Genomic DNA, 22,599 nt, shown 5'->3' with positions numbered 1-22,599 from the left:
CATCAATGCATTAAACTAACGTTATGGCGAAGCAGGCGTTAAGGTTGTGCGCCAAAAAAAATATTTGGGGCATACCAAGCATCTTGAATGTCTTACTGGAATGTTATAAGTTATTTAGGTTCGCGTGCCAGTCGCAAAACTGCCTTCAAGTAGGATTGCATTTGCGCTAATATTGATCATAATGAAGCATTGCTACTGTTTTCGAGGTTGTTTATATTAACAAAAAGAGTTTAATTAGCTTGTTTAGTCACCAAGAAAGTAAATGTCGTTCTGGAATTTTATATGTGATTAGGTTTCGCTTGCCAGTAGCAAAACTTCCTCCACTAAGGGTGACAGCTGCGCTTCTCTCGAGCATGAGGAAGTAATGCAACTTTTTTCGAGGCCAGTAATATTAACAGAATCGTTTCTTTTGAGAATAGCGCAAAATGATGAGAGGTGTTTATATTCCTAGTAGTTTCAAGCCACCAATGTATGGCTCTGTATGCATGCTATGGCGAACGCTTGTTTGGCGCTTGTTTTACGTTGTACGAACGATGTCTAGAGGTGCGATTCCTTTGAGGCAATACTAAATAACATGTAGCATGATATTTGATACTTGCAAGTGTTGTCATTGTTGTTGTTTCCATGCGGTGCCAAAGATATATTGATGTAGTTATGAGATGTGGAATAATGGTGCTGATGCAACATGTATACAATCGACTGTAGCCGAGTCTATGTCAATTGCAAAAAAGACCACCGGAATAACGTTCGAGGTAAATTTTCAATGCATTGACGTGAAATAAATTGCGAAATACGATCAACTAGTGTATTGTTTTGCGAGGGCAAGAATGAATCATCAATCAATTATCGTCAACTGATTCTACAATGAAAAAACTATTTCAGAGATTATTCTACTAAGCAGTTGTTTCTAAAATTTCACAGCATTATAGAATAATACCCGAAGGTATAAATAAGCGACTTATATAAAATAACAGCGTAGTTCTACGTCAACAATGCGGTCGTATCTGGGACACAACCTCATATATTTTTTCTTCTCCGGTTTATTTCCTTCCCTGACACCTATATTCTATTACTGCTAGTTCTATGAAATGAATATTCCGTAATTATAGTTTTTAATTAGCAAAATTATAATTCTCTTTACCTTTTGTTCGATTCGTAGGATATAAGAATTTTAGGTTAAGCTCAAATAATAGTCTTAGTAAATATATAATCTACAATAGAATTTTAAATTTTCATTACAATAGGCGTAAGATTTTAACTTGTTTTCCGTACTGTGATATACTCAATAAATTTAAGAATTTTTTTTGACTTTAGCAACAAATTTTAGGATAATCAATTTCGTTTCACTGCACTACACGTTCTACGCATGGAAATCACCTCTATTTATTTTATAATATTATAAATAGACCTTTGTCCGCCCATCCATCCGTCATTCTACGGCATGGGCGTGCGGCTTTGAATGAGGGCACAGATATCTGAGGAATGACACAACACCGAGGGGTTGTAACACCAGAAAAAAATCAAAAGGTTTTGTATTCGAAGTAGCCACGTAAATGGAAAAAGACTCACGACGATATGCATTTGGCATTGGAGTCTGAGTAATTTCCTCGAGAGGAAAGATTTGCATTTTAGCATGAACTTGAAATATTCAAGTATTGAAGCTCGGAAATATTGGTGGTATAGAAAAGCTGCCCTCAACTTAGCTATTTTAAAAATAAACATACTGGAGTATGTATGTATAATGACCCTAGTGATCCTTTCAAATCATTCAATATAATATGAGATAATTATCAATACCGGACACAATTATTAATTTTCTCATCAGTAAAAACATGTTACTTTAATATAGAGAGAACATATTGGAAATGGAAAAGGCAATTTTATTTTATAATTTTTACTTTCTGAGTGTTTATTGAACTCAATGCGAATTTTAATCGGACTAACAACACCTAACACTATATGTATAGCATATGGGAAATCACTTTTTCGAATATTTCTTTGCATTTCCAATCTTTCTCGTCATATGAACTGTATTTGGTGGAAAATGAACACAACAAAACAGACAGCTAAAACCGAACGACTCATTCTTGAGCGGGAACACACCTTGGTGTTCATTTATGAAAATTGAAATAAATCGTTCCATATATCAAGTCATTTTCAACAATACTGCTACCATATACAATTTTTCACTTATACTCGTGCAAAATTTTTCACAGTGCACGATCGGTCATTGATATGAAATATCAGGAAGCAACCAACCTTTGAAGTTTAAATTTTGTTTTCTAGAACTAATCGTATCACTCACCTTACTTGCAATATAAAAATGCCCCGACTTGCATATATTTGCAATGCCGATTTCCCCCGGGCACCTTGGTTTTGATGTTTCTGTTAGGGAACAAATTTCGGTGGGAACAAAAGCTCCCCCTACTTTTATGTATTTGCAACGCCGATTTCCCACAGGCAGCTTGGTTTTGATGTCTCTGTTAGGGAACCGCGGCATGTATTATCAATTTCGACCAATCAGAAGTGGATATTTCGGTTAGGATAAGGGTTGAGATTTTTTAATTGTTCCATCATGGAATGACTGAGCAATAAGCGTTTGAAATTGAACAATTTTCACGATATGCCCGATTTTCGATTTTCAATTTGTACCCCAATATGTTCCCGAAAGACGTAATCCTACGTCAAAAGTTCTATATTTATTGGCTACAAAGCTACAAAGAATTTGCATCGTGACATTGGTAAAAAAAAATTGAGCGTTTTGTAAGCAAAGATATGGAGAAAAAAGTGGTCTTTACAGTAGTATTGAGGAATACAAGCGGATAGTTTACGGCCGAAATCCAAACTGCGTTCGAAATGTGATAAATAAGACGGAATCTGATTTTCGTTCAGAAGTCCAAAGATCGAGCTGGTGGGGTAAAACGGACAGTTGCCAGTGAGAGTGAGATGGACTGTGAAAAGCCTACTTAATCTATTCCTAAGGAATGCCCTGCATCTATAAATGGAAATCAAATCGCCAAATGTGGACTGTTTGGAAGCTGACTGGAACCAAAAGCAAAATAGTTGCGGGCCTGTCCGTTTATGCTGCTGAAAAGCACGATATCACTTCAGGGTGAATTAATTCAATTTTTTCATAATTTAACGGACATTCGTGATGAGTTCAACCTTGGTTGAATAAAATTATTCCTCTCGCGATCGATAAATCTCTACGCCTCATGTATTACCGTCCTCATTTAATATTTAACTATTTTTTTCAATCATTTTGGATTTTTTGACTACAACAGGGCGTCCCGAACGTGGTTCGTCAGAAATGCTCGTGCGACCTGTAATAAATTCAAAACCCACTGTTAGGGTTGAATCCAGTTTTTTTACAATTTGCAGTGATGCGGGGCCTTTTCAAAAAAATCTCTGATTTTCCATTTTTCCGTAAGCAATCAAGACGTCTTGTTCATTATGATTTCAAATATACACTGTTTGAGCAATCGATTTGAAAATTTATACACTAGTTCCCTTCCAACGACGTTATGCATCTATTTGGCATTGGCGCTCAATAAAAAAACAGGAAGTGGGTTATATCTATGGTATAACCGCAAGGGTGACGTAGGACTATCGTTGATTAAGAGATCATTTGTTTGAAGTTGAGTCTAGATCCATTCTGAATGAATGAATAAATGAATATTTGGGGGCCTTCGAAAACGAGAGCGTTACGTTGGAGGCACAAGGTTTTATGCATCCAAGGATACGAAAAACCTTGTTCTGAAGAATAATCTTCAGAAGCTAACCTGCTAACTGTACTTGATTGACAAATCACAAACCCAAATGTATTATATGTATATTTTATGGATAGAAAACATTAAAATAAACTCTTTCGCTTGAATGTAATTTTCAATTCCAAGGGGAACTGGCAGATTATTTTCCAGCAACGATTAGATATTTCCACATTTTCCTCGATACTGGAAGCCCACCAGTGGTTAATACTAACTCGATAACCACCTGTTAATAGTACTTGATTGAAAAATATTTGGTCACAGTGTTACATGGTTAGAAAACATTCAAATAAACTCTTTCACATGAATGTATTTTTGTATTCCCAGAGGAACTGGCAGATTATTTTCCAGCAATGATTAGATCTTTCCGGAACTTTCTCGATGCTGAATGGCATCCAAACGGAAAGAATTCTGCGCGTGTATGTGTCGATCCTTCGCCGTCCACCTCCTCCAGCACGTTAGGCAACGATGTTGTCTTGTCGATGTCGATTGCGGGCGCATACAATATAGGATACGGAAATATCCTACTGATGGGGAAGAATAATCTTCAGAAGCTATCCTGTTAATTGCGATTGATTGAAAAATCACAAAACCAAATGTATTTGGTCACAGTGTTACATGGATAGAAAACATTCAAATAAACTCTTTCACATGAATGTATTTTTAAATTCCCAGAGGAACTGGCAGATTATTTTCAGTAACGATTACATATTTCCACATTTTCCTCGATACTGGAAGCCCACCAGTGGTTAATGCTAATTCGATAACCATCTGTTAATAGCACTTGCTTGAAACATATTTGGTCACAGTGTTACATGGATAGAAAACATTCAAATAAACTTTTTCACATGAATGTATTTTTAAATTACAAGAGGAACTGGCAGATTATTTTCCAGCAACGATTAGATATTTCCACATTTTCCTCGATACTGGAAGCCCACCAGTGGTTAATGCTAATTCGATAACCATCTGTTAATAGCACTTGATTGAAACATATTTGGTCACAGTGTTACATGGATAGAAAACATTCAAATAAACTCTTTCACATGAATGTATTTTTGTATTCCCAGAGGAACTGGCAGATTATTTTCCAGCAATGATTAGATCTTTCCGGAACTTTCTCGATGCTGAATGGCATCCAAACGGAAAGAATTCTGCGCGTGTATGTGTCGATCCTTCGCCGTCCACCTCCTCCAGCCAGTTAGGCAACGATGTTGTCTTGTCGATGTCCTCACGAAAAATGAATGTGTCTCACCACCAGAATATCGCTTAAGTATACTTTTTGTGTGTGATTGAATCGAGAGAAGGTGTGGTTTACGATGGCAATTTGGAAGGCAAACTAGAGGGGAATGAACTCTCTGAGCTCGGAACTTTCGGCGACTGAGCAATAATCGATTGCGGGCGCATACAATATTGGATACGGAAATATCCTACTGATGGGGAAGAATAATCTTCAGAAGCTATCCTGTTAATTGCGATTGATTGAAAAATCACAAAACCAAATGTATTTGGTCACAGTGTTACATGGATAGAAAACATTAAAATAAACTCTTTCACATGAATGTATTTTTAAATTCCCAGAGGAACTGGCAGATTATTTTCCAGAAATGATTAGATCTTTCCGGAACTTTCTCAATGCTGAATGGCATCCAAACGGAAAGAATTCCGCGCGTGTATGTGTGTGTAGCGATGTCTTCCCGGGGAACCGTTTGTGGCATCACTCTCCTCCTGATGGATTCCCTTCTGGCCTAGGGCGCACAAACAGGCTCTTGGTGACACCGTTCATCCGCGCTTTCATGATAAACGAAGAGCTTCACCACAACAGCGACAACATGCTCCAATCGCTGTTCAATTAGAACTGAGTGGATTTCCGAGCGGCGCTCGCTTATATACCTATTGGTGATTTCAATAGCCCGTTTTGAAAGCAATTTTAAGACTATTGAAACAAGTTTTTGGATCAAAAAGTAACAAGTATAGAACGCGTAGACATTTTATCTTTCGAATGAAGTTTTTTTTCATACCATTTCGTTCAGTTGTTTAGGAGCTATTAACGCTCAAAATCTCGGTCTCCGGCGTAACGCTTTCGTTTTCGAAACTTTGATTTTACACCCCAGTATAGAAATGAAAGACGTAGTCCTACGTCAAAAACGCTGAAGCGCCCCTAAACAAGAACATTTTGTAAAGGTGCTTGGAGGATACATTCCTTACATTTTTTCAGGCGCGAATTAATTTCAAGCCCGCAAGTACATCCACCTCATCGAAACATCTCACAATACAATTTTATTCGTCAGCCAGTGTCGCAGCGTGTGACCAGTTTGAATTTTTCTACTGACGCGAATTCCAGTACCGCGAATATAAAAAAACAGGGTCAAGTTTCTATGCGGCTCGGGCTGGCCAGTTCAACATCCGCGCGACTTAAATTCCGAGTAATCAAATTTTTGCTTATCATAATATATATAGCCTAATCGATTCTGATTGGCGAATATGTAATGTATTCCGAAGCACCTCCCTTTTTGATAAAACGTATAGTGTTAGGTTAATTGATATTGAGTGCGAAAAATAAAGAGTCGGAAGTTACACGTTAAGAGGATCGGTCGTGTTTTAATTGCTCAAAGAAAAGCCCAAGATCGTTCGGTCTACAACGCTACTTTCTTCCTCAAATATCAACGAGCCATGAGTATTGGCCATCTGTCTATTTTCATCACCTATGTGCCAATAAGCGTGGCACCGTTTTTTAGCCACAGGGAATCTCAGTGAAATACACTGGAATTGCCTCTGCAAATCAGCAAAATCAGGTCCAGGAAGAACGAGCACTTGCTGAATAAATATCTACAATTTCTACGGGAAATTTCTGACCGGTGGAATCCGTCAGCTGCCAGTTACCTTCGACATCGTCCAAGAACAAGTGATTGCGCGGTGACACTCGCAGAATCCCGCCTCAACGCATCAATTACTATGGTAATTGGCCTGCACCGCAATTTACTGCAATTAGTGCACCTTTTACGGACGTCGTATTCATTTTATTCATTATATACACATACGTGGCGCTAATGGTGGCATCTGAAAGCCTAATCCTTCCTAGAGCAGGAGTGCGGGAAGTGCGCATAGATTCAATTATTATAAAATATTCCACCGGCCAAGAATGAGTAAAACGTCGCCGCGAAACGAAAGCGCGACACGAACGTGATAATTCCTCGCTGTTCTGGACTCGTGCTTGGAACAATGTAAATTCTTAACAGCTGACGACGCTGCCGTGAGTGTGTGACTTTATGGACAGAGAGAGATTTCACTTACGCCTTCAGATGAAACTTGCTGACGGAAACTTCATCATAATTGATGAGATAATTTTAGAAACTGCTCATTAGATTGAACGAAATTAAGAGAAAATAAGTCTTGGTTTTCCGTGTTCCCATAGGAAATATTCACGGTATATGAAAACTGTCTAGAGATAGTGAGATAAAAATGTTTGTGTTCAACAGTTTTGAAATCTAACTCTAATGAACCGAGCAAACAAACAATCAAAGTTTGAAGTCTCTGCGGTAATATGTATTATATAAAAAGTGATTTTTGAAGCGTTTGATTTTAAATTTACAGAAAAAAACAAGAAAATTATAAAAAATATAAAGTTTATTATTGGTAGTTAAAAATCAATCCTTCCCATTTTTTTTCAAAGATTATTTCATGTAAACGTAGATCACGACTACGTTCTAGGTGATCTATACGTGAGGTCCAATTTTGAGTTATTTTTTAGAGCATATCGCCTGATATTTCACAGATAATACGTGTGATGTTGTCTTCTAGTGCTCAAAGGTTTTATCGGCATAAACAACATACCCCCATGCCAGTGAAACGAAGAAGTACCCGTAGTGTCGAGAATATTTCTACCGCTAGCGCATCAATTCAGGAGGATCCAAATCAGTCTCGCACACGTCGTTCTCAAGCGTTGAGCATCTCTGTGACGTTGTCGTGGCAAATTTTGCGAAAAGATCTTGGCCTACATCCTTACAGGATCAAATTGACGCATGAATTGAAGTCGCTAGACCACCATAAGCGTCTATGCCAACAAACCAGTGACGATTGATGAACTTCGTACGAATATCGAACGTGAAATTGCAGCAGTATCGGCCGATTTACGCTTGAAAACCGTCGAAAATTGGGCAAGCATGCCTGTGGTGATCATGCAAAAGAAATCGAGTTCCATACATAATGGCATCAAATGTAGTTTAACATGAATAAAGAAATTCGTTGATATCCAAAACCGTTTTTGTAAACTTTTGTAGCGCTCTTATTGAAAATCCCGATACGTTGAGACGGGAAAGTCTCTATGGTATTTTTGTACCAATTGAGAAGGTGAAGCTTCTACAAAACTTATAAACTTATAAAAAAAAGTTTGGATTGCTACTACAAAATGTCAGGCTAGGATTTCTTATCTCAGGTCCATCTCGAATCTCAACTACAAAATTTATTGAACTGGTTGAAATGTTCATGGAGTAAAAATCGAAGAGTTTATTACTTGTTAAGTTAAACGATTTCGTTGTGATAAAACATAATCAAGGGGGTCTCCGAAGCCACATTGGTTGCGCGTTCGCTTAGTAAGCGATCGATCGTGAGTTCAAAACTCAGGACCCTCATTGACCATCTTTGTGTTGTTACAGAATAGCTACGTCCACGCAACAATCATCAGCGATGGAGATCGATCCACGGTCGAAATAAGATCAATTCATCCATACAACTGCTCTGCTCTGCAAGACACATCGGACTGATGTTCTATAAATAACTCAACAATGATCAATCAACTGTCTCCGCTGTCCGGTGGTCCAACTGGATAATGGAAGAACAGAAAGAATACTCTTACGCCTAAATGGCTACTGTGTGAATGTACCATATGTAATGGTATAGAAGGAATACTGGCGAATGGCAACTGTGTAATGTGCTAATTATAGATATATGAGACCCATGTGACATGTACATGATTAAAATTCGCTCTGTTACAGCTAAAATGCTACTGAGCCTTTAATAAATAAATGGGATGAAAAAAAACATAATAAAAGAACAGATAATGTACTAAAAGCTAAAGAATAATAAGGCAAGTAGCAGTTAGTAGTTATCACACCCCTTCCTTTAATCTAATGCATTGATGAGACTAAAATAAAATCGTGGGGCACGTTGAATTTTCGTTATCCATAGTTGATAGTTTCATCATATGCCCCACGATTTTATTTTAGTCTCATCAATACCCTAGGTTAAAGGAAGGGGTGTGATAACTACTAACTGCTACTTGTCTAATTATTTTCTAGATTTCAGTACATTATCTGTATTTTTATTATGTTTTATCACAACAAAACCGTTTAACTTAAAATGTTTTTGTTTTACTTTTTTTATTCTTTCGAAAACGAGACAGAAACCATCTCATTCTAAACCTTTCTTGATTTTTGGTGTGGTAACGAATGCGACACCCATCTCGTCAATAGATTTTTGTAGTCTATTAATTGTTCTAAATATGTATCACCCATTCAGTAGAGATGGCAGAAATCTTTGTAATTCCACACTTGATCAATTGTCTGTGATAAATAATCATATCAAGTACTAAAAAAATAAGCACATTTAAACACTGCGATCAAGGTATTTTTGAGAGTATAGAGTGTAGGGGAAAGTGGTATAAAATGCACCGTTGAGGCAAGATGCACCTCCAACGTTTTGACATGAAAAAAACATTCTTTTTAACTTGAATGTGTTTTTACCAATCTTCATTTTTGATCACCATGTTCGTTTGGTAACCCTATGAAGTCAGAAAATGGAAACATAAACAAAAACAGGTTTACTGCTCAAAACGTATAATATTGACGTCCGCTCTCTTAGGCTTATAACAATCATAACCGGCGTCATCGCATAACAGACTGATTGTGGGACGAGCTACATTCCTGTGATGAAATTTGGGTAAGTTTTTACATGTTTCACTGTTTTGTGGCCAATAACATTTTGCTGGTACTGCCGGAGCAAAATGCACCCCACGATTCGGTGCAAAATGATCCGCCACTGAACAAAACTTTATTTACATCCTATTCATTCCAGAAACGGTGCGTCCGGTTACGACCGGAAATCTAATCGACAATCATGGACCGTCGAAAACCTGTATTCAGCTCTGGAGGCAGTCAAGAACGGCGTCTCCAAAAACTGTGCGGCTCGGGAATATGAAATACCAAAGAAAACACTGCTTCGTTACATAGCGAGGTCCAGCATTCCGCTTGCTGTTTCTCGTATGGGAAGTTTCACAACGGTGTTTAGTGAAGAGCAGGAACATCAATTGGTCAATTATTTTGTTGATAAGAGTAAGTGTTTTTACGGACTGACTCGAAGAGACGTAAGAGGTTTGGCATTCGAATTAGCTGAGACAAATCACATTCCACACCCATTCAATCAATCGGAAAAGCTAGCTTGATGCGACTGGCTGAAATGTTTTCTTAAACGTCATCCGATTCTGTCCCTACGGTCTGCGGAAAATACATCATTGACAAGAGCAACAGCCATGTTTTTTCACTTATTTTAAGTGCAGAACAAGTCGTCGAAAATTTTATCGAAAAAAGGACAACATCAAGTGGGAGGAATTTCATCCAATGAAAGAGGTGTAAATACTACGACAATGTCTGCATCTGGAGAATTCCTGCCACCAATGTTCATTTTCGCTAGACAAAGAATGACCGATGCAATGAAGGTAGGTGCTCCTGAAGGATCTGTGTTCGTCTGCAATTCCAGTGGCTGGAGTACACTAACAACCTGTTCCGAGTGGTTCGATCACTTCTTGTCTTACACTCGCCCGTCTGTTGATTCACCAGTGTTGTTGATACTGGATGGACACTCCACTCCCGCCAAACACACAGCGAAACCTTCCTAGCCGTCAATCCGGGCTTGGCGATGGTTCGGGCCGGCTCACCGCGCTTCGACCACGACTTTTTTCACTTTAGGTTGTCGTACGTGATCCACTTTTCATCACCAGTCACCGTCTTCTTCAAAAATGGGTCGAGTTCGTTCCGTTTCAACAGTGCATCGCAGGCGTTGATTCGGTCTAAAAGTTTTTTTTGCGTCAACTCGTGTGGCACCCATACATCTAGCTTTTTTGGAATCTAATCTTCTGCAAATGGTTCCAAACGGTTTAATGGTCTATACCCAAAGTACGTAGAATAGAAGGTAAGTGATATTATCTGTGTATACACGCGGAGCGCGCATGTGTTACACACACAAAGATGTAATAAACAATCCTCAATTTGTTCGAAATTGGGAAGTTTTTCCAATATTTCTTGTTTTAAAAAGTTAAAAAAAATCGTAAAAAATGACAAAATCATAAGTCGAGCCAACGATAATCACGATAGTGTACCGCATTTTCACTGCAGGTAAGGTTTGATGTGATTTTTTATCGATTTCATACTGAACAGTGTTTGTTTACTTCAGCGATATGTCGAAGTGAAACGTCCCGCGATGCCGGAGCAAAAAAATTTTGAAGAAAGTTGGATAACTTTCCACCGTTTTCCGACCAAAAAATTGTTGAGACGGAAATGGTTAAACTTTTTCGGATACAAAAGCTCGTTCGATACGCGAAACATATTTGTTTGTTCGCTTCATTTTTCGCCGGATTCCTTTGGGGATACTGTTTTAACCTATAATCAGCAAAGAAGACGTCTTCGTACTGGAGGTAAGTGTGTTTTATATAAATTGTGATGAGATAAACTAATCGGAGATGTTTTCAGCTGTTCCATGCATTCGCTTCGCATTTTCCAAAACGTTCAGTTCCAATGGTTTCACACGAAATTCCAAATTTATACATTCACATCTTGCGAAAGTGTAAAATATTTATTTGCAATCACTTCGGAAGATGACCCGGGATGGAGGAAATGTTTTTCTCGTTTTCTCCAGAAACGCCAATTTGTTCCCATAAGTGGCCTCACTACAGCTGAAAATTCCAAACCGAAACCAATGAAAGCGTCGCGATGATTCTTGATGGATGCTTCAATAAAAGAGAAAAAAAAATCAGCAGTGTGGGAGTTAATCTTTCATCATATTATAAATTTGCGGGAACGACACTGCTTCGATATAACCTCTCCACACATTTGTTCGTCGTTTTTTGCGTTATTTTTGTAATACAGGTGCGATAATTTCGCTATTTTAAATTTTAAAATTATTAAGTAAACTGCTATTCCATTATTTAGAAACATATTTTGAGACAGTTCTTTTGTTACAATTTTAAAAATTCAAAAATGATCGAATTTATATGGATTCAATCGATGGTTTATTACAATTTTTCGCTTTTTTTCTTTGCCTACCACTACTTGAACAAAGCAGGGAGGAGACTACCTTCTATTCTACGTACTTTGGTCTATACCCAGTACCTGGCCAATCGAGCGAGTGTTCACATGCCGGTCTACTTGGATGATTTCAACGATTTTATCGGTTTCCACGATGGCCTACCAGTACGGGGTGTATCTTCGACAGCCACTACACCAGAACGAAATCGATCAAACCAACGCTGTGCTGTGCGAATCGTTACAGTATCGGGTCCATAAACTACACGATTTTTTTCGGCCGCCTTCGTTGCAGTTTTTCCTCACAGGTAGTAAAAACGTAAAATATGGCGAATTTCTTGCTTGGTGGACTCCATCTTTGACGCGCTATAACTTGAGACTGAAAAGGACAATCACAACACTGTCAAAACAGACGGCGCCAGTGGTTGTATGGTTAGCGTAACAGCCTCACAATCCGATCGGCCTGGGTTCAATCCCAGCTGGCGTCGTTGGGATTTTCTGAGGCGAAAAATCTCTGGTTACGTCTTCCTTCGGAGCGGAAGTAAAAGAAGTTGGCCCGGCTCATGAGTTGTTGAGTCTGATAGGTAGGAACAGGTGGAGTCGCCTCCCTGATGTCGGTGATTGGCACTAAAGTGGCGGAAATAGGCCGACGAAAAATAAGCGAAGATAAAAAAAAAAAAAAAAAAAACACTGTCAAAACGACACTTGTAGCACAGATTGTCGTCTTTAAATAGCCGTATAGTAACACAAGATATGTTTAAGTGTTGCCATATATTGACAATATACGACATTTCTTTTTTCCCAACCCAATATATTCACAGACGGTTCCTGATACAGACACTTGTCTGACAAAAAAAAGGCGTTGGGATCAAAATGCCGGGAGCAGTATGGCAAAGTTGACCAATTTTACGATTTCTCCGAGATCAGTGGCCAGAAAGTTGGAGAAGCCCATGGACAGTCGCCGCAAAAAACGGCTTCCAGTAGAGACTATGCTGCTGAATTGACTTCTTCGCCGCATCGTAGGAAGTTGATCGAAACCATTACTTTGAAGGATATTAAAAATATCCAAAAAACAGAACGGAAGCGCAAAAGTCGAAAAGAAAAGGCTAATGCTACCGATACTATGGGTACTACTTTAACTTCAAGAAATGGCCAAGCTTGTTCGAAATGTATGAACTGTCAAGAATGGTCCCATTTGAGTTGCTTAACGGAATCCGATAAATGTTTCACCTGCAAGTATCCTGAGGACACGCACATGCATACAAGCAAACGCGCGAGTACGCTACTGCCTGATTTCTTTGTTATTGCTTTTAATACTTTGTTAACAATCAATTCACATTACTCTCTGGAAATACAATAATCTTTGAATAAAACATGAGATTTTGTAATTTAATTATAACATGAAGGCCTTCAAAGTTCTCTGTCTTGATCAATAATTGTTAAATTAGTTATGAGAAAAAGTTAGAACAAGCAGAAAGAGCTATATTTTCCCATTGTTGTGGTGCATTTTGCCTTTTTGTTACGGTTCATTTTTCCTTATATTTACGGTGCATCTTGCATCTTTGTTGTAGTGCATTTTATCCTGCAGTAGGTGCTTTATGCCCTGATTAGTGGGATGGTTTGGAAAAAGTCCCAATTTTCAAAACCGTGTTTTTGGGTAGTTTTCAAGAGTTTTATGTATATAACTAATATAAACAGTTAACTAAATATCTAGTGATCGTGGTCCATATATGACAAGAGCTATTGCCTTCGATTTTAATACAGAAACATCTTGATTTCCTTAACTGGTGCATGTTATCCCATTTTCTCCTATAGAATCACAGTAGGCATTGGCTGTCAGGGCAAGTGCATTTGTTTACATCCTGGATTCACTGCGTTTCGCGTCATAGATTCAGCGCGATTCGATTCCTTTCTGCACACTCCAAACAAAAATTCCGATTTATCAGCTCGAGAGTTAGCAAAACTTTTGAAAAAAATTCAGAATCCACGGTGTGTGACGTTCTGAATCGGTTCGGAGAAAGTCTGACCGTCGCCCGGGATCCCCTAAGTGGCAGACGGACAAAGTTAGGGAATCTTGAAACACATGCAAATGTAGTAGGTCTTTCCTGGCGGAACCCGGAGCAGTCATCGACGAAAGTAGAAAAAGGCAAATGCTTCGTAATCCTACACCCCCAAAAGCGATGAAGAGTGCTAGATTAAGAAGTTTCAAGGCTGATTTCAAGGCAGATTGTGCTGAATACAAAATTCGAAGCTAAATTTGGAGACAAAGAAGTGTGCCCACGAAGAATGTAGAATCAATAGGCTGTAGAAATTCCCCAAACAGTGCTTTGTCTGGCAAGCAGACTCAAGCTGTGAACTAAAAAGCGAGAAGAAAATAAGGCAAAACTTAGGCAAAACAAAATTGTTAGGGATATTCGCTTTTGATTTGTGTATTTGGAATCAAAAAAATTATATAAATTATTATAAATTTCAAAAATCTTTATTACCGGACAACGCTCAAAGGTTTTCTTCTCGCTTTAAAAAACTAAGGCACGTCAATTTTTAAAAAATCATTCGTCTTCCTAAGTTCGAGCCGCCGGACGCATATATTTCGTGATCGTGTATCGTTGAAGTGATACCGTTATTCTCGTGGCTGGTCAAGTGATTGTGCGCAATAACGGGATTCCCTAGATTGTAACTGGATTGCATTGAAGCGGACACAACAAGCAGGAGGAAGAAGGCCTGCAGCGCGAGCGCTGTGTGCTGTGTGCTGGTGAATTTATCGCCTCTCGTCATCGACACCATTATCGTGCTGTGGTGCGATACACCGATTCAGCTGCACCGAAGGATTGATACGCGTTGGAGATTATCCGCACTGGTGTGGTGTGCATTATAAGTATAAATAATTTTATTAGGTTAAGAAAGAAAAAAACAAACAAAAAATTGAAAAATTAACTAAAAAGTGTACATCTGCCACTTTAAATGAAAGATGAAGAAGGAACTGTTGACATGGAGATTGAATCCACTGTCTACCCCTCAATATCTACGGGAGCTGGAAAGTCGCTTAAACGCGTTCCCCCCTCGGATGTCTCTTTAGAGGGAGAGTTAAGTCACCCAGACAAGCCCCCCTCAAGAAAATTTGCAAACCTTTCCTCTTCACCCCCTCAATCTCCTGCTCCCGCTTCCGATCAACTCCCGAACTTGCCTCCCAGCCCTACTGTTCCTGATCCCGCTCAACAATCGACCTCGTCCTCCCCCTCAGTTGTTTCCTCTCCTCGTGTCAAGGTCTATCCAGAAGATTCACCTGGATCTGGCCCATGGGTTGTTTTCTTCCGGCCCAAACCAAAAGGAAAATCTCTAAATGTCATTCAAATTTCTAAAGATCTGGCAAGATATTATTCCTCCGTGGTCGAAATTAGAAAGGTTAGACCGAACAAACTGCGTGTTGTCGTGGCTAATCGGAAGCACGCTAACGATATTGTTGTCGACAATCGTTTTGTAATAGAATATCGCGTATATGTGCCCTGCCATAACGTAGAAATTGCGGGGGTGATTTCAGAAACGGGTCTGACGAGCGAAATAATAAAAGAGGGAGATGGCAGATTTAAACAGCTCCCTTTGAAGCAAATTAAAATTTTGGACTGCCAGCAACTAGGAAAAGTTTCCCAGAATGGGGAAGAAAAAAAATTCACGCCGTCCGACTCGTTTCGAGTAACTTTTGCTGGTTCCGCCCTCCCTGACTACGTTATGGTGGATAAATTAAGGCTTCCAGTGCGACTCTTCGTGCCAAAGCCCATGACTTGCAACAAATGCAAGTCAGTTGGTCATACAACAGACTATTGCGCCAACAAGGAGCGCTGTGCCACTTGCGGAGAGCAACATGAGGGGAAATCCTGCAGTGCGACTGAGCATAAAAGTCCATATTGCGGGGGATCTCCACATGAGCTCTCAGCTTGTGAAACTTACAAGAGTCGCTGGGATAAACAGAAGCGCTCTTTGAAAGAACGCTCGAAGCGCACTTTTGCGGAAATTTTGAAGGGCGCTTCTTCACTGGCTCAAGAGCAACAACCAATCAACACACATAATGTTTTCGCTACGTTGCCAGTTGACGAAATAGAAGCGGACACAGCTAGCGGGGGCACAACGGTTATTTCCAAAGGGAATCTCCGGCGCAAAAATGTGACCACTCCCAAAGTTCAAGGACAAGTCCCTCCGGTGATACCCCCTGTTAGCTTGCCTAAAAAATCGAGTGCAGCGGACAGGTTCCTCCTGGTTTCCGTGGGAATAGTTCATCTTCGAACGACCCAGCACTCGAGGGGACATCAAAAACCCCAACTGTCCCTGTTTTTCCGTCCAGCTCAACTTCCCAATCTGGATTTATAAAGTTGTCTGACCTCTTGGATCAAATCTTCAAGTGTTTTAATGTTTCCGACTCCATCAGAACCATTGTCATCTCAATGCTTCCAGTATTGAAGACAATTTTGCAACAATTGATGAAAACATGGCCCCTCCTTGCAATGATTATCTCTCTTGATGTCTAATTTAAATAGAGAGGTCGGAGATATCACTGTTTTACAGTGGAATTGTCGTAGTCTTATCCCTAAATTGGATACATTCAAATTTTTAATTCATAACTTCAATTGTGATGTTTTTGCTCTGTCCGAAACTTGGCTTTCTTCGCGAGATGATCTCTCTTTCCACGATTTTAATATAATACGCTTGGACCGCGATGACAGATACGGAGGGGTACTATTGGGGATCAATAAGTATCACTCTTTTTTTAGAATTGACCTTCCACCTATTGGAGGGATCGAAGCTGTTGCCTGTCATGCAAACATCCGAGGCAAAGACCTTTGTATAGTCAGCTTGTATTGGCCTCCGAGAGCTGCGGTTAGCCGCAAGCAATTGTTGACATGTGCTCACTCCTTCCTGAGCCACGATTGATCTTGGGAGACTTCAACTCTCACGGAACTGCCTGGGGGGAACAGTACGACGACAATCGTTCATCGTTGATATATGACCTTTGTAACAGCTTCAATATGACCGTTTTGAACACTGGGGAAACAACACGTGTACCTAAACCTCCTGCTAACCCAAGTGCTCTTGACCTCTTGCTTTGCTCGAATACACTATCGTTAGATTGCAAGTGGAATGTAATCCAGGATCCCAACGGTAGTGATCACTTGCCAATCGAAATTTCCATCACCATTGGGTCGAATTCTTCTGAATCTATAAACATGGCATATGACCTCACAAGACACATTGACTGGAAAAAATATGCGGACGCGATTGCTCTAGCCATCAATTCCAAAGATGGTTTACCTCCATTGGAGGAGTATAACTTCCTTTCTCGTTTGATCTATGACAGCGCGGTTCGCGCTCGAACGAAACCCATCCCAGGTTCCACTATTCGTCGAAGGCCTCCCAATCCATGGTGGGATAGCCAATGTTCCAAGCTTTATCAGGATAAATCGAATGCATTTAAAGCTTTTCGGAAAAGTGGAACCATTGAGAATTTTCAAACGTATTTATCCCTTGAAAATCAATTTAAAAACTTGATCAAAGGGAAAAAACGTGCTTATTGGCGAAATTTCGTGGGAGGTCTGTCACGAGAAACGTCAATGAAAAAATTATGGAAAGTGGCTCGAAACATGAGAAATCGCTCTTCAACGAATGAAAGCGAGGAATATTCACATCGATGGATTTTAAATTTTGCACGGAAGGTATGTCCCGATTCCGTTCCTGTACAAAAAATTGTTCGAGATATTTCACAAGATAGGTGCGATCTTGATTCCGAGTTTTCGATGGTAGAATTCTCTCTTGCTCTCCTTTCATGTAACAATTCTGCTCCGGGATCGGATAGAGTTAAGTTCAACTTGTTGAAAAACCTCCCTGATGTGGCGAAACATCGCTTGTTGAATTTATTCAATCGGTTTATGGAGCATAATATTGTTCCAGATGATTGGAGACAAGTACGAGTTATAGCTATTCAAAAACTCGGAAAACCCGCGTCCGACTTCAATTCGTACCGCCCAATAGCAATGCTGTCTTGTATACGGAAATTGTTGGAGAAAATGATCTTGTTTCGCCTTGATCGATGGGTTGAAACGAATGGCCTACTCTCAGATACACAATATGGGTTCCGCAGAGGCAAGGGGACGAATGATTGTCTTGCGTTGCTTTCTTCAGAAATTCAAATGGCTTACGCCGGAAAAAAACAAATGGCTTCAGTATTCTTGGACATAAAGGGGGCCTTTGATTCAGTTTTAATAGAGGTCCTGTCAGACAAATTACACTCTCGGGGTCTGCCGCCTCTATTTAATAATATGTTATATAACTTGCTTTGTGAGAAACATTTGAATTTTTCTCACGGGGATTCGACAGTAAGTCGGGTCTCCTACATGGGCCTCCCCCAGGGCTCATGTTTAAGCCCCCTTTTGTACAACTTGTATGAAGCGACATCGACAATTGCCTTACACAAAATTGCAGCCTAAGACAAATTGCAGATGATGGAGTGGTGTCTGTCGTAGGATCAAACGAATCCGACCTGCAAGGACCGTTACAAGATACTTTGAACAATTTTTCAACCTGGGCCATTGGGCTAGGGATCGAATTCTCCACGGAGAAAACAGAGATGGTGGTTTTTTCTAGGAAGCATAGACCAGCAAAACCAAAGCTTCAACTTTTGGGTAAACCGATCACTCATGCTATGTCATTCAAGTATCTTGGGGTCTGGTTCGACTCCAAATGTACTTAGGGGGCCCATATTAGGTAGCTGGGTAAAAAATGTCAACAAAGAATAAACTTTCTCCGTACAATTACCGGCACCTGGTGGGGAGCCCATCCCGAAGATCTTATAATGTTGTATCGAACAACTATTCTCTCAGTGATGGAGTATGGCAGTTTCTGTTTTCAATCAGCTGCCAAAACACACCTCATTAAACTCGAGCGAATTCAGTATCTTTGTCTCCGTATTGTGTTGGGATGTATGCCCTCAACGCATACCATGAGCCTCGAGGTTTTGGCAGGCGTACTCCCACTAAAAGATCGCTTCAATTTAATATCTCTTCGGTTCCTCATCCGGTGTAAGGTTATGAACCCATTGGTGATCGGAAATTTTGAGCAGCTGATCGGGCTAAATTTTCATTCTGGATTCATGACTTCATATCATGAATTCATCTCCATGCAGGTTGATCCTTCTTTGTATATTCCCAACCGTGTTTGTTTTCCTGACTACATCAATTCCTCTGTATTTTTTTAATCTGTTCATGAAGGAGAAAATCCATGGAATTCCAGATTATCATCGATCGGGGATCTTTCCTACGATCTTCAATGCAAAGTATGGGCGTATCAATTGTGATAATATGTACTTCACTGATTGGTCCTCTATGAATGAGTCCACAGGATTTGGAGTGTTCAACGAATTTTTTAGCACCTCCCACAGTCTTCAGAATCCTTGCTCAGTGTATATTGCTTAATTGGCAGCAATACACTGGGCGCTGGACAGCGTCGCCTCACGACCTGTTGAACACTATTACATTGTAACGGATAGTCATAGCTCTGTCGAAGCTATCCGTTCAGTGAGGCCGGAAAAGCACTCGCCGTACTTCCTTGAGAGAATACGAGAAATTTTGAGTGTTTAACCAGACGCTGTTATGTCATTACCTTTGTCTGGGTCCCTTCACATTGCTCAATTCCGGGTAATGAGAGGGCTGACTCATTAGCAAAGGTAGGTGCAATTGAAGGCAAAATTTATCAGCGTCAAATCGCCTTCAATTAATTTTATTCTTTAGTTCGTAAAAATACCATCGTTAACTGGCAACGCAAATGGAACGAAGATGAATTGGGCCGGTGGCTCCACTCAATTATCCCTAAGGTTAGCCTCAAACCATGGTTCAAAAGTCTGGACTTGAGTCGGGACTTTATTCGCACCTTCTCCCGACTCATGTCCAATCACTGTTAACGCACTACTCTTTCGTTTTGATCTTGCCGACAGCAATGTCTGTGCCTGCGGCCAAGGTTACCACGACGTCGAACACTTTGTTTGGTCGTGCGAGGAGTATCTTGTTGCCAGATCGAATTTAGAAAACTCTCTTCGGGCTAGAGGAAGGCAGCCCAATGTGCCGGTGAGAGATGTGTTGGCTGGTTTAGACCTTGATTACATGTCCCAAATATATGTCTTCCTAAAAGTTATCGATCTTCGTGTCTGATTGTCCTTATATCCTTATATTCTCCTTTTCCTTTTCCTTCGCGAGAAATCAAATCCCTTCTTATTAACAATAGAATAAGGTGAAATGTAAAAACATATTAGATATAAGATAGGCTTAAGAATTGAGTGTAATGAATGTGAGTGTGAATGTGAGAGTGAACATTGTCAACATATCCTTTTATCCCTTCCTTTTCCTGAAGAAAATATGTCACCCTTCTAAACTCGAGTAGACCGCGAGTAATCGGTTTTCTACACCATTAACATTAGAATTAAGGAAAAATGTTTATATATACTTGTAACAATACAGTCAGGAGTTTGGCTCCTTTAAACTTATGTAACTGAGCCTGTAAAAATAAACGATTTAATAAAAAAAAAAATTTTAAAAATAGTAAACAAAGATTGATATGACACATCGAATTAACAACGGATAAATACAATTACACATTTGTTACCAGTGGAGCATAGTTGTCGTTACACTATACACTATCTTCCACCTGAGTTCAAACTAAACAAACAAACCTTTAAAACCCAAAATGTAATGGAACACAGCAAATCAGTCTCATAAACGAACGCACAACAATTTGCCAACACCTACTTGTAATAGCAAAATTGGGCAATTCTGGATTGCCAAGATCCTATTTCATTGCTCTGTTGGCATTCCGTTCAAATTATGATCACGTCAGCGTCATGTCTTTGGCGGTAATTTGATTCGGGAATATACGTTATAGCAATTGCGCGTCTACAATAAATCGCAACATAGAGCTTTGTTTATTTGGAGACCACCACAGTGGGAATGGTTCGTGGTATTTTCCTTCCTATTTTTATTTACTCGCCAACATTTGGATTGAGGTGGATTAAAGCATTCGAATGTGTTTGTGATTTTTGGAGGACTGCAATCTCAGTGATCGTATGGAGCTTGTTATGGATGAAAAATCTTCGAAACTATCCGCGGAAATGCTAATTTTCTCTATGAGTGTACCTCGGAGTTTATTTTCACCCAGTTTTGAGATGACCCAAACTCGGTAGACACTAGGCCGCTGTCTTCCAGCGCCAAGTCACTAATTAATTCATTCACAGTCAGCATAAAGAATTCAACGGTTCATTATTTATTCGCGGATCATGTGCTGCCATCGTCAGCATTGCATTCGATTCGGTACGCGTCTATTGACAATTTCAGAAAACAGTCCTTCCACCGAGTGGATCCAGTTCCATCTAACCCCCATCTGCTATTACTGGATATTGACGTATTAACCGGATTACGGCGACTGATTTACCGCATGCAAACTCAAAATTAGTCAGCTCTTGAATAAATTTATCAGCGAAGGTCAATGCGCTGATCAGCGTAAAACGGGACGTGACTGAATACGGATATTGCACCCATGGAAGCTAGCAAAGTGTTTTGCCATTACCCTAAGTACAGCATCTACCTTGGTTAGGGGTTAGGGGTGACAACCAATCGAACTGGTTCAGAAAAAAAACAACGGTAAACAAGTCCTCTTCCACGCACGCCTGCAAATGTCTACATCAACGCCTTCGGACCGCTCGCTACGGTCGACTGAAATTCGGCGCGCAATATATAGTTGGAATCCACGTCAACATTGTCACGTACTGTTTGGGATCACAACAAACTATTGCATCATTCCAAGTCCAATTTTAAATCCGCTCAATCAGGGATGAAATTAATGAAAAGTATTATTTAATATTTGTTACGATCGTTGACACTTCTTATTAGCGAAACAACTGATTCTGACAGGCGCTTGGAAGTATCACTCAAACGTCATACGGGCCGGTTAAGTGACCTCGTCGGCCCGCTATGCTGCTGCTAACGCAATTCTCCATAATTAGTTCCACTTGTTCGGATCGCATGTTACATTGAAATTGTTGAACTGATGATAGGCTAGCGAGTTATGTGCACATGATTATACACAGGGAGGCTAATTTACCATAGAATGTCCTTCTCGGAGGTAAAACTAGTTTACAATCGTGTTAATCCAGCAAGTGTATCATACACTGTGCTCCCGTGGCCGAGTGGTTAGCGTCAAAACCTAACATGCCGGGGGTTCGGGTTCGATTCCCGTTCTGGTCGGGGAAATTTTTCTTCAAAGAAATTTCCTCTGACTTGCACTGTGGTCACGCGTATTCTAGAGCTTGCCACTCAGAATACATTCAAGGCGTGTTATTTGGCATAGAAATCTCAACTAAGTACTAATGAAAATGACGCAAGTAATACTACGTTGAGACGGCGGAGTTCCTCTAGGAACGTTAGTGCCATATAAGAAGAAGAAGATCATACACTGTGAATATTTTTACTCGAAAATAACCTGCGAAACAAATATGTTTTTCAACCAAA

The 22,599-nt window shown here is 39.9% G+C and overlaps 1 protein-coding gene and 1 long non-coding RNA gene across 11 annotated transcripts in view; one reads left to right on the top strand and one right to left on the bottom strand.

Moving 5' to 3' along the window:
* LOC129774807 (G protein-activated inward rectifier potassium channel 3-like) overlaps positions 1-22,599 on the bottom strand; it is a 302,558-nt gene that overhangs the window by 258,239 nt on the left and 21,720 nt on the right. The window lies entirely within an intron of this gene.
* Positions 9,581-12,442, top strand: LOC129774815 (uncharacterized). The gene is made up of 3 exons (XR_008742779.1): positions 9,581-9,704; positions 9,840-11,454; positions 11,510-12,442. It is a non-coding gene; the product is annotated as an uncharacterized LOC129774815 (long non-coding RNA).

The sequence above is a fragment of the Toxorhynchites rutilus genome, chromosome 3 (assembly GCF_029784135.1).
Source record: "Toxorhynchites rutilus septentrionalis strain SRP chromosome 3, ASM2978413v1, whole genome shotgun sequence".
NCBI lineage: Eukaryota > Metazoa > Arthropoda > Insecta > Diptera > Culicidae > Toxorhynchites > Toxorhynchites rutilus.
The sequence above is the reverse complement of the archived record's forward strand: the minus strand, read 5'-3'. Positions and strand labels throughout refer to the sequence as shown.